Source organism: Leopardus geoffroyi, chromosome D3 (genome assembly GCF_018350155.1).
Source record: "Leopardus geoffroyi isolate Oge1 chromosome D3, O.geoffroyi_Oge1_pat1.0, whole genome shotgun sequence".
NCBI lineage: Eukaryota > Metazoa > Chordata > Mammalia > Carnivora > Felidae > Leopardus > Leopardus geoffroyi.
This window is the reverse complement of record NC_059339.1, coordinates 65,174,546-65,188,600: the sequence shown is the minus strand read 5'-3', so window position 1 is coordinate 65,188,600 and position 14,055 is coordinate 65,174,546. Positions and strand designations below refer to the sequence as shown.

The 14,055-nt window shown below is 40.4% G+C and overlaps 1 protein-coding gene across 4 annotated transcripts in view; it reads right to left on the bottom strand.

Annotated features, from left to right (window-relative positions):
* SETBP1 (SET binding protein 1) overlaps nucleotides 1-14,055 on the bottom strand; it is a 376,778-nt gene that overhangs the window by 114,272 nt on the left and 248,451 nt on the right. The window lies entirely within an intron of this gene.

Genomic DNA, 14,055 nt, shown 5'->3' with positions numbered 1-14,055 from the left:
GTCCCTTTGCCTAACTCAAGCTGCCTCTTACTTCTGTCCCAGCTTCCCCTCCAACTCATGTCCTTCCTTTGCTTCCTCCTACTGAAGTTCATTTCTGTTTGCACTTTACCTGGGAGTTTAGCATCTCTGTGCTCAAACAAGTAGTTCACTGGGAACCACTGCAACAAGGAAAAACAGCACAAACTGAGGAACTAAGGGGGGAATTTGAAGACTGTGTGAAGACAAGGGAGCCAGTCAAGGACATGGAGAAGAAGAAATGGAGTAGGAAAGAAACTCAAAAGACCTTCCACCCTTCTGACTTTTAGGAGCGGTGTGGTGTTGGGAGTTAGTACGCTGAGGCATCCTGAAACCCAAGTTAGGCACTGACAGCTTTCTTGAGAAAACTCCTGGACAATCTCAAAAGGAACCTTGAGTCTCGTGGACATAAATGGGTCAAAAAAAAATGCACAGTCACTCAAGATCACTGCTCCCAAATCTGTCAGCTGTGCTTCTCCCAGCATGAATTCTACAGGAAAGTCTCCAGACTTCGGCACCTTCCTGAGGACTGACCCTTCAGTCCGGAAAGGCAGAACCTGTGCTAGAGGCCAGACATAACCAGTGCCTACAAAGTCACAGAGGGAGTAGTTAATGAATGTCTTTTTGAGATATTAAAAGGTTTTTTAAGGTTGATTTATTTTTAATAGAGAGCACAAGCTGGGAAGGGACAGAGAGAGATTGGGACAGAAGATCGGAGGCAGGCTATGTGCCGACAGCAGCGAGTCCAATGAGGGACTTGAACTCATGAACCGTGAGATCATGACCTGAGCTGAAGGTGGATGCTCAACTGGTTGAGCCACCCAGCTTGCCCAAGACATTAACCCAATTTTTTTTTAATGTAGATACACTAACATTATTGCAGATAGATTTTAAGCCATGTTACCAGTGTAAAGAAGCATTCTTCAAAGTTTATCGTAAGTACTGTTTTATAAACACAAGCAGTAAACATACAGGATGCATTATCCTAAGATGTGTTAAAGAATGGAAAATACTAGTAAATTGAAGAAAGCTTTGGATAATATCTCCACTGAGAAGTAAATGATGGTTGGCTTAGTGGACTTAGGAAGTTTTAACCTGTAATATGAATCTGTCTTTATCTATGTATCTACCCATGTTTCTATCATCTATCTGTGCCTATTTGCCATTGATGTTCTAGCATTTACGCTTCATTAGAAAACACTGCTTATAGTCCCTATTAAGAATCAAAACACAGGTGTCAGAAAGCATTATGGGTAAAATTCAATGCAGTAAAGCAAGTAGGGTTTTTTTTCACAGTGGTTCCTGGAATCCCTAGAGTTATTTTCTGCCTCCCTGATTTCGTGAAATCCTGTTTATACTTCCAGTATTGGACTCTGTTTTTTAAGTATCATGAGACAGTCTCCCCAGGCTAAACCTATAAGTGCCTAGGAGAAAATTAAGACAAAAATTTACTTTTTTGTATTTACTTTTTCTTCATCTTGCAATGTTTTAGGGGGCATCACTAATCATCAACATCTAGACTAATCCTGCACGGCTTTGCTAGAAATTACTGCTGTGGACATAAGCTGCTGTCCCATTTTTTTAAAAATACAGGAATCTTATTCATGGCATAAAATGTTGAATGCCACTTATCTTTTATGAATTAGGGCTCTGCTAATTTGTCATTTGTACTTTAGATTTTAGTTGACACTGTGTGTGTACTCACAGGACGACAGGTCTACAAAAGGGCTTGGAAACAAAATTTCTCACTCTTTAGTGCAATAGTATAAGCGGTAACTCATACTAGAACACTTCTGAGAATTAGTGCTGGCACTTCTTAAACATTACAGTGCAAAAAAAAAAGAGAAATCTGAGTTCCTAGTTTGGACTCCGGCAAAGCAGGACTTACAGTCACCCGTTTCCCCTGCCCCCCTCCCAACTTTCTTGCCACACCTCCCCACACTTTTCTAGATCTGGTCACTGAAGTCCACACTGGGACTTCATAGTGAAACTGGAATTTTTGGTCTCTGATCCCACCAGTTTCCCTCGATTGCTCTGTCTTTTTCTTCTTGGAACCTAGCAGAATCCTTAATTATTACTCTTCACGTTTGAATCTCAGCTCGATTGTAGGGAGGCCCCCTACCTTAGAGAAGTACTCCTGTTAGAAGTTTTCATGAAAACAGGTATGTCATCTTTGTTGTACTTTTATTTTAGTTTTAATTTTACATTTGATTTGTGCATTAATTGAATTAAAGCCCGTTTCCCTTTCTAGCCTGTACATACCATCACACGAGTACCAAGCACAGTACCTGGCAAGTAGTAGGCACTTTTATTGAATAAACATTTATTGAATAAATGAAGGAACACACATTTTGCTATGGGGATATTTTATTTTTTATCAATAGTGAAATTAATGGCCTGTATATTATAACATATTGTCTCAAACACAGTTACCCCCTGCAGCCTAATTCCTTATGCCATTCCCTTCTGCAAACACCATTGTCTCTCATAAAGACATCGATCACAATCCCCATAATGCTTTGTGTCATTTATTTGTGTACTTTTCTGTCTCCCTCTCCTAGACTGTAAGTACTTTGAGGTCAGAGACTCATTTACCTTCTTATCCCCTATGCCTACTACAAAGCAAACCACCCAGAAAGTTCCCAATAAATGTTTGTTGAGTGAATAAGCAAAATCATGTTTGAGATGCCTATTGCCATGATAAAATATGTGGCTGCACACAGAAGATAATAAACTGCCAATCATTCATTTGATAATGCTTATAAGGAAATTGGAGCACTCAAATGCATTAGGTGTTGAACAACAACAAAAAAAATCTTTCCCAAATACTTAAGGACTAAAGGCATTTGCAAGGTAACTCCCCTTCAATGCAATTTTTACTTAGTTCTCTCTCATCTCCTGTTAATTATTTCACTTTCCAATTAACTCTGCCTTTGGGGAAGGCCATGTGACTGTCAGGAGGGTGGATTTCACTCCGGCAGTTGAAAGGTGGGGCCTGCTCACTTATACCCAGGGCAGACCGGCTGAAAGTAATGCAGTTAAGTGTGCCTGGTTCCCAGTGCCTCCATCTGGACACTGCCTGATCTCATTGTTTCTACCATTTCAGCTGCAATTTGCCCTGCTGGGAGAGCTGCACAATCAAAGGGCAGGGTGGACAAAAGGGAAGCACAACAAAGGATCAGGACTAATGGGGGAAATGGTGCTTTAAACCCTGCACTGAGATGGGTTGCAGTGAAGGGGCAAAGAGAACTGAGGAGTGTTCTCTAAGGGGTCCAGGAGAACACGGCTTTTCTCCAGCCTTGGCTGATGGCTATATCCCATTGCATTTCATGGAATCCCATTTCTTCATCTGTCAGCCATGACATATTATATACACAATGGTAAGGCTGTCAGTTCCAATATGTCCTTCACTGTGAATTGAGTACTTACTCCATTGAGACAGAGATGGACATGGCAAAACAGGCCCCTAGCTCAATGCTGGCTGGGGCAAGCTAGGGGCTCCCCCTCCCACCCTTCCAACAGTCAGTCTCCCCAGGGGGGTCTTTGACTGAGGGCTTTATTGACCTACTTAGCACATGTTTCCATCTCCCCCTTAGACTCTACATTTTTCTGGGAGTAAGACCTGAATCTTTTAAAGCCTCTTTGCTACCTTTCATCCATGGCAGGGGTGTTGCCTAAAATGGTTACCAAATAAGGCAAGTCCTGATGGAATTCTACATTGGGCTGATTATTTTGTGGAAAACTTTTAGTACCAACTAAGCCCAGCATTTCTCTTGGCTGTTCCCCCGCCCCCGTGAACTGTTTGAAAACATACAGTCACTTTGAAGGTGTGGCTTACTTTTATAAGAAAAATGCTTTCCGGGCCCCTTCAGCCTAGATGCCAAATGCTCATCACTGAACCACCATTCTGAAAACTACACAGATATCTCTTCTAAAGGATGTGTTTATGGAAGCAAGTTCTTCTGCAATGTGAAGAATTATTTTGTGAAGTGGATAACTTCACAATGTATAATAGATCATATACATTTAAATTTTGCGTAAGTTAGATTACCTTGTAAAAAGCACTTGATTTTTGTCTACTTTTAAGAACAAGCATGAGATCACTGCATAAAAACTTGAAAAATCCATAAAAATGGGAAGAAAATGAGTCACCCAGTCTTATCTATGGCTTATCTAAAGTAAGGGTTGTCACAATGAGAGAAGAGGGCTATTTGGGTCTGAGAAAAATCATATAACTCATCAAAAATCAAGCATGACTTTGTGGGAGATAAACTACTCTTTTGGGTTAGCTGTGTTTGTGCTACTTTCTGCTGACACTGATAATTTAAATTTACTGTTTGTAAGATATTTTGCTTTACAAGAGTAGGAAAATATGCCTGGGTATGGAGGAACGAGGGGAACTTTTGCTCTTAATTTGGCAATTGATGCTTCTCAAGATGAGATCCTGGGCCACTGTACCAGAATTACCTAAGGTACTGGTTGTTAATACAGATCCTTGGGCCCCACTGCAGATCTACTGATTGCAATCTTCTAGAGTGGGACCAAGGAATGTGCATTTTAACATGCTCTCCAGATAATTCTGAAGCACAATCAAGTTTTAAAAGCACTGATCTAATGTTTCAATACTATAATTCCTCTGGGGTGGGGCTCTTCTGTGGTTGCCATGACATCTGTAGCACATTTTGGTGGTAAATGTGCAGAACAAATCACCATAGGCCTGTTAGGATATGCAGTCTGGCACCAGTGAGCATTCTTGTTTTGCTCTCTGAGCTCTTTATAACTTACATAGTAAGACACTCTAACATTCTACCCTGTTCAGATATTCCAAGTACACTGCAAGGTGAGGTGGGCAGAAAAGTCAATGGTGTGGGTGGATGAGTATGTTGTTCTCCCAGAAAGACTTTGGAATGCAGATGTTCATGACCTCCCACCCTGGGATTTCTATTTCCCCAACTCATGCAGACCAATACCCAGAGCCTGGGGTATCCTGGCATTTATCTCTGAGGCTCAAAGCAAGTGCTCGAGCCTGAGCAAGAACTGAGTGTGGGAGACAAGGAATGTAACCAGAAACTGTCTGATGAAAGCTTCTCAACCCTGGCTGTACGTTAGAATCATCAGGAAGCTTCATAAAGAATACCATGCCTGGGATCTGACCTGGACCAATTAAATCTGCATTCTAGAAGTGGGGTCTGAACAGTAGTACTTTGTTCAAAGCTCTTGGTTATCCCAATGGGCAGACAAAGTTGAGAATCACTGGATTATATCAAAGACAGGGGTCTGGGTTAGGGACTAGGGAGGCTCTGATATTATCAGGATATGTTCTAGTTCAGTGGTTTTCAAATGTGTTCCATAGAGTCCGAGGATTTTGTAAAGACATTTCTGAACTATAGCCAGTGGATGGGGCAAGAGAGATGCTCCACATCATTCTTTTAACCCTCAAATACACATAACAGCCCTGCAAAGGATTTCATTTATGAGTGTAGGGGTTGGGGAGAGATGGTTCTATCACTTAAAGAAAGACTTTGAGAATGACCCATTAGGCTCATGAAGAGGAAAAATGTATATATCAGCTTCCATTGAACTTGACCCCAGAGGATCTCTCCTCAACCCAGTTCATTCCTGCAGTTGCTAACAGTAGGTATAGAAGAATGCCACTGAGTACCTTATTTGAACCATGGTCTTATGATCCTCTGATTCCATGGGTGTGATGGACTGAATGTTTATGGCCCTCCAAAATTCATGTGTTGAAATCCTAAGCCCTAATGTGATGGTTTTAGGGAATGGGGTCTTTGGGAACACAGTGTGATTAGGTAATGAGGGCAGAGCTTTCATGAATGGGATTAATGCTCCACCCCAAAGAGACACCCCAAGGAACTCTCTTCTCCTTCTCCATGTGAGGCAAGAGACATATGAGAGCCATCTCTGAACCAGGAAGCAGGTTCTCACCAGACAGTGAATCTGCCAACACCTTGATCTTGGACTTCCTAGCCATCAGAACTATGATAAATAAATTTCTGTTGTTTATAAGCCACCCATCCATGGTATTTCATTATAGCAGCCTGAACAGAAACACTACTCAGCTACTAAACGAACATAAAGTTTTCAATTATGTATATAAAGTGAAAGTGTCCTCATTTCCTGTCACATGAATTGCCCTGGGAAGTCACCTTGATTTAGTTCCCATAGGAACTATTCCTGATATGCTGTTTGGGGGCTATGAGCGATACTAACACACTCCTTTTCCTGGGGGTGATAACAGCTGGTGCAAAGACAGAGGCCCCTAACATATGTTTCCTTGAGTACAGGGCAATTCTGAATAATTTAAAATGATCATTGACTTCATTCCAGCCACAATGTTGTAATAGGTATTAGACTTACCCTTTCCCTGGAAACAACTATAAAACTGAACACAATATATGAAGCAACTGTTTTCAGGCACTGGACAAGAGATAATATGGGCTGTGATTCTAGAGATAAGGAAACTCATGAGGCCTCCATATCCCTATTTTTTTTGGCTGGGAGCACTTTCTGAACATGGACCCAGAAAAGTAGAAGCCAGAAATCTGTGATTTCACTGCATGGAAGAAACAGAGATCAGAGTATGGGGCTGAGGGAACCGGAATATGAGAGACAGGGTAATTGAGAAGAGGAAGCCATGTAGAAAAGAAATCCTAGAAACCTTTATAGTGATATTCTTATGTCTCTGGCCAATTTTTAATCTGCACTTGAGGGCAAGGCTCCATGAACCAGCAGAGTGCAGCTACTAGGGGCCCATAAGCTGAACACAGAGTTCTGAGATCACTAATACCTGGCAGTGTTGGATATCTGCTTAGCCAGAGTGGGATAACTTAAGTAAATATTCCAGATTTAGTTGATATTACAGAAATGGTACTCCTTAAGTGTAGGATTACACTAGCCCCAGAATAGAAACCATGTTAATCCCTCTCTAACAAAGTTTAAAAAGAATCCTCAGTAGAATAAAGCTAATCTGCCAGTAAATTAACTACCTATCATAACAAAGTCAAACTCTTTAAAGGAAAACAACAAAACCCAGAATCTACACAATATAATATCTACAATATCCAGGACAATAAAAGATGTATCAGACAAGCAACAAAATAGGCAAATGTGACCCAAAACCAAGAGAGTAGATACAGATCCAAGGCCCCCAAAACAACTGTTATGAAAATGTTCAAATGTTGAAAGGAAAAGATGAACATAATCGATGAATATATGGGGAATCTCAGCAGAGAGACAACTCTACCAAAATAACCAAATAAAAATTCTAAATTGGAAAAATATAATATCTGAAATGAAAAATTCAAAGGATGTATTTAACAGCTTATAGGACAATGCAGAAGAGAAGTTCAGTGAACATGAGGGGGAGACAGTAGAAATGATCCAAACTGAAAGAAGGGAGAAAGATGTAAACAAAAAACAAACAAAAATAAATAAACAAAAAACCAAGGCTTCAGTGCCCCGTGGAAAAGTATCAATAAGTCTAACATATATAGTTAGCTTCCCAGAAGTAGAGGAGAATAGTACATATGGATTCACATCGCTAAGACGCTCAATAAACAGAATAAACACACACATAAACCACACATAGGCACATTGTAAACACACTGATGGAAACCAAAGGTAAAAGTTGTTTTTTAAAAAATGTTTATTTGTTTTTGAGAGAGAGAGAGTATGCTCACACATGAACAGGGGAGAGGCAGAGAGAAAAGAAGACAGAGAAGCTCAAGCAGACTTCATGATGTCAGTGCAGAGCCTGACGTGGGGCTTGAACTCACGGGCTGTGAGTTTGTGATCTAAGCTGAAATCAAGAGTCGGACACTTAACCAACTGAGCCACCCAGGCACCCCCCCAAAGATAAAAGTTTTAGAAGCAGCAAGAGAATTAAGACACATCATTATAGGGAAACAATGACAAAAATAACGTCTGACTTCTCATCAGTAAAAATCAAGCCAGAAGATAATGAAATAACATCTTCATGTTAATAAAATAAAAACAGAACAGTCAACTTAAATTTCTATAACCAGTGAAAATATCCTTCAAAAATGAAGGTAAAATATTTTTAGATAAATAAAAACTAAAGGAATCAATTGCTGACAGACCAAAATTATAAGAAATGTAAAAGGAAGTTCTCTAGGGTAAAGGGAAATAATACCAAATGTAAACCCAGATCTACATGAACAAATGAAGACTATGGAAATGGAAAATATGTGGGCACACATACAATTTAAAAGGCAAATGATTGCTTAAAGCATAAATAATAACAATAAATCATAGAATTTATGACTTTTATAGAAATAAAATGTAAAACAATAAAACGAGAAACAAGAGAGTTGTATATGGAAGTATACTTGACCCTCAAAAAACATGGGTTTGAACTACATGGGTTTACTTACATGCAAATTTGTTTCAATAAATACGATACACTACTGTAAATGTATTTTCTTTGCTTTACGATTTTCTCAATAACGCTTTCTTTTTTCTAGCTTACTTTATTGTGATTATACAGTAAACATACAAAATATGTGTTAATAAACTGTTTATGTTATCAGTAAGGCTTCCAATTAATGGTGAGCTATTAGTAGAGTTAAGTTTGGGGACAGTCACAAGTTATACACAGATTTTCAACCATACAGGGCTCAATGCTCCTAACCCCTTTGTTGTTCAAGGTCCACTGTATATGTTTATTAAAGTTCTTATATTTGAAGGGATGTAATAATAGTTCACAGTAGCTTGGTACTTGGTGCACATTGTAATCTCTAGAGCAACCTCTAAAAATAAAACAAAGTCATGTATCTAAAATGCCAATAGAAGGAAACTTATGGAATACTAAAGAAAGCTTAATTAGTCCAAAAGAGAGCAGAAAAGGAGGAAAAAGAATGAAAAGAGGACAAAGAGAAAACATAACATTGTAGATAAACTGAACACTACTGGTAATTACATTGACTCGAAATGTATTAACAACTCCAAAACAACAACAACACACAGGATAGATTGTCAGACTGAACAAAAATGTAAGACCCAATTGTAGGCCGTTTACAAGAAATACTTTAAAAAAATTTTTTTTTCAACGTTTATTTATTTTTGGGACAGAGAGAGACAGAGCATGAACGGGGGAGGGGCAGAGAGAGAGGGAGACACAGAATCGGAAACAGGCTCCAGGCTCTGACCCATCAGCCCAGAGCCCGACGCGGGGCTGGAACTCACGGACCGCGAGATCGTGACCTGGCTGAAGTCGGACGCTTAACCGACTGTGCCACCCAGGCGCCCCAAGAAATACTTTTAAATGTCAGAATGCGGGGGCGCCTGGGTGGCGGGGGCGCCTGGGTGGCACAGTCGGTTAAGCGTCCGACTTCAGCCAGGTCACGATCTCGCGGTCCGGGCTGATGGGTCAGAGCCTGGAGCCTGTTTCCGATTCTGTGTCTCCCTCTCTCTCTGCCCCTCCCCCGTTCATGCTCTGTCTCTCTCTGTCCCAAAAATAAATAAATGTTGAAAAAAAAAATTAAAAAAAAAATAAATGTAAGAATGCAGACAGCTTAAAAGTAAAAGGATGGAAAGAGATAAAATACAAAAAACATTAAGAATGCTGGAGACAATTAATGCAATGCAAAATAGACACCAGGACAAAAGGTATTCTGATAATTAGGGGCATTTCAAAATGATAAAAAAAAAAAGTCAATTCATCAAGAAAAGACAATACTGCTAAATTTGTTTGCAACTCAAAACTTCAAATACTTGAGACAAAAACGAAGAGAATTAAAGAAAGAGACAATTCCACAATAAAAGGATTTTAAGGGGAACCTGGGTGGCTCAGTCAGTTCAGCATCTGGCACAGAGCCTGCTTGGGATTCTCTCTCTCCCTCTCTCTGCCGTTCCCCCACTCATGTTCACTCCCTTTCAAAATAAATAAAATTAAAAAAAAAAAAAAAAGAATGTTGACATTTTTCCTGCTGGAACAAACTGACCAAAGAAATTGGAAAAAAAAATGTATGGAAGACTGGATCAACATTCTGTCAACTGAACATTACCTACCAGCAAAACACCTTTGCCCAAATATTCTGGGCCAAAAGAAGTAGCAATGATCAGTGAGCACCTGCTGATGTCCTGAAAAATCATTTGTCATCAGGGAAATGCCAATTTAAACAACAATAAGATGCTACTATGTACTTAATAGGATGGCTAATATTAAAAAGATTGACAAGTGTTAACAAAGATATGGAGCAACTAAAACTCTCATCCATTGCTGGAGCAGGTGTAAAATGGTACAACCACATTGGAATTTGATTTGGCCACACCTTTTAAAGCTAAATATACTCTGTGACTCAGCAATTCCACTCCTACAGATTTACCCAAGAGAGAAGAAATTATTCATCCACAATCAGACTTTCATAGAACCTTCATAGCAACTTAATTCTGAGTAGAAAGCACTTGGAAACAGCCCAGGTGTTGATCAACAGGGGAATATAAAATTCATCAATAAAAATAAAAGTGTAGATATAGTCAACAACATACATAAATCACACACACACAACAATGCTGAGCTAAAGAAGCCAGACTCTCAAAAAGTATATACTGTACAAATCCATTTATATAAAGTTCTAGAATAGGTGGTGGGGTTGTAAAGGGTCAGGAGGGAGGTTTCTGGGGATAATGGACATACTTTAAATCACGAGAGGATTTCAAATTACATTTGTCAAAATACATTGTCAAAACTGCTTAAATGTATGCTTCAGATCTGTACATTTCAGTATATGTAAATTTTACCTCAATTACATGAGAGAGAGAGACTATGTCAAACAATGATTAAGAACTCCTTATATCCGACACTCACGTACATGCACCCATACACCCCAAAGCCACTCTGCAGAACTTAGGGACTTTTTTCTCCAGTGAACACCTGAGGCAGCCAGTTACTCACTGTTTCCCCTTCCCAGAGTCCTCCCTCTCCCCTTTGCACAAGGACAGCTGATGGAGTTGATCCCTAAACAATGGAGCCTGAATCAAGGAGGCAGGTGCTTGCGGCTTCTGCAGGCCCCATTCTTGGCAACATCCCTGCCCTGGGCCAAAAGGTAGAAAGGTGAAGCCTGCCTCCCTCCCAGCCACAAATCCACCTTGTTTGAGGTAAGGAAGGAAGCCTGACAAAAACCTGCTCACAAATCAAAGTTAGCGCTGCCCCGCCTCCTCTGTAAATCATACGAGATCCATCTGGGTAATGACTCCTCCAGTGTAATTCCCTATTAAGAGGCTTTATCTGGAGAGATAAGCAGCTGGTTTCCGTGTCACTAATTGCTGTCTGCTGTGATTTTAAAACATCTGCACCATTGTGCTCTTCATTTTCATATTCTAATCACCCTGAAACTTGAAAAAGGTACATCATTGATTGTTTCTATGGGTTAATTAGTACACAGTCTCCTTGTAGAGACAATTTAGAGGCAGCCAGAACCTCAATCAGGAAGTTTGTTTTAAAAATTAATAACATCGGCTGTGGCTGGAGGGACTGTCACGTTCAGGGACTAATCTGGACTCTCCTGGTGGGGGAGCCACCTTTTGTTATGCTCCACAGAGAAGGGAAGCAGACAGTGAAGGGAGTGGGGAGTGGGCGAGTGTAGAGTGGTGGTAGGCAGGACCCAGGGACCCAGGATAGGACTTGGTCCCAAGGGGACCGGACCGTTGGTCTCTGCTGCTTCCCTCCCTTCCAACTAGCCCGAATCCCTTTCCCAGTCAGTAAAAATCAGGACTTTAATGAGGACTGACCAAAATATCTGGAGGTGAGAGCAATTTATCAAAGCAATAAGAGTACGGACATTACTTTAGATTTTAGAGTCTGTTCATTGTTCCCTCTACCTCCCCATCTCAACTATGGGAGGGAAATTAAGGGACAGGGCAGTCAGAGATGAAAAGAACCAGAGCAAACAGGTGAGTGACATTGGAATTCAGAACTTCTCAAATTTAAATTGAACAGGATTCACCTGGGTATCCTGTGCAAATGCAGATTCTGATTCAGGAGGTCTGGGGTGGACTGAGATTCTGCATTTCGACCAAGCTACAAGGTGATGCCCAAGGCCAACCATTTGAGATGTGGTCTAGTAGACCCTCTATTCCCAGGCCCTTGACCAGAATCACTATTCCTGAGATCCAAAGGACAGCTAAGAGGTGGCAGTGTAGTGAAGGAGCTTGGGCTCTATGCTGGGCTCTTTTTCACAGCCCCACAATTAACAGGGCAAGTCAACGGCCTCTTGTATCTTGTCTTCCTCATCTAGCAACTAACAGCAGTGCCTTTTTCCCTCTTAAAAACATACTCAATTTTTTAAATCTATAAGAAACAACAACAACAACAACAACAACCAACAGTGCAACTATTTCTACCCCCACTGCTTTTTGAAAGCGCAAGTCAGGGACAGGTAGAGAGAGGGACCGAGAGAGAATCCTAAGCAGGCTCCACACTGTCAGCGCATAGCCGGACATGGGGCTCAAACCCATGATCTGTGAGATCATGACCTGAGTCGAAGTCAGACACTTAACCAACTGAGCCACCCAGGCACCTCACTTCTTGCAATCCTGCAACTAATGTGTTCTCTGTATCTATGAGATTGTTTTCTTTTGTTTTCCTTTAAGATCCCATATATAGGATATCCTACAGTATTTGTCTGTCTGATTTACTCACTTAGTATAATGTCCTCCGGGTCCATCCATGTTGTTGTAAATGGCAAGATTTCATTCCTTTTTGTGGCTAAATAATATTGCACTACAGGGGTGCCTGGGTGGCTCGGTCGGTTAAGCATCCGACTTCGGCTCAGGTCATGATCTCGCGGTCCGTGAGTTCGAGCCCCGCGTCGGGCTCTGTGCTGACAGCTCAGAGCCTGGAGCCTGTTTCAGATTCTGTGTCTCCCTCTCTCTGACCCTCCCCCGTTCATGCTCTGTCTCTCTGTCTCAAAAATAAATAAACGTTAAAAAAAAATTAAAAAAATAATATTGCACTACATATATATACATAAATGTATACATATATATGTGTGTACATATACATATACCACATCTTCTTTATCCATTTATCCATCAATGGACACTTATATTGCTTCCATATCTTGATTTTGCAAATAATGCCACAATGAGGATGGGAGTACATACATCTTTTCTAATCAGGGTTTTTGTTTTCTTTGCATAAATATCCAGAGGTAAAATTGCTGGATCGTATGGTCATTCTATTTTTTGATTTTTCAGAGTTAACTTCCATACTGCTTTCCATGGCGGCTGCCCCAATGTACATTCCCACCAACGGTGAGTAAGGAAGGGTTCCCTTTTCTCCACATCATAGGTATGAGATGATAACTCACTGTGGTTTTGATTTGCCCTCCCCTGATGATTACTGATGTTGAGGATCTTTCATGCACCTGTTGGCCATCTGTATGTGTTCTTTGGAGAAATGTCTATTCAGATATTTTGTTCATTTTTAAATTGGATTATGGTTTTTTTCTGCTTTTTGTTTTTTGTTTTTGCTATGGAATTTGTGTGTGTGTGTGTATTTAAATTTTTTTAAGTTTATTCATTTTGAGAGAGACAGAACAAGTGAGGGAGGGGCAGAGAGACGGGGAGAGATAGAATCCCAAGCAGGCTCCACACTGCCAACACGGAGCCCAGTGCGGGGCTTGAACACATGAACCATGAGATCATGACCTGAGCCAAAACCAAGAGTCAGGAACTTAATTCATCCAGGTGCCCCTATATATTTTTTGTATATTTTGTTCTTTATATATTTTGGATATTAGCCCCTTATCAGATACATGATTTGCAAATATTTTTCTCCCATTTGGTAGGTTGTCTTTTCATTTTGTTGATGGTTTCTTTTGCTGTGAAGGTGCTTTTTAGTTTGATGTAGTCCCACTTGTTTATTTTTGCTCTTGTTGCTTCTGGTGTCGGATTGAAAAAATCATCATCAAGACCTATGTCAAGAAGCTTTACTACCTATTTTCTTCTAGGAGTTTAGTGGTTTCAGGTCCTACGCTCAAGTCTGCAATCTGTTTT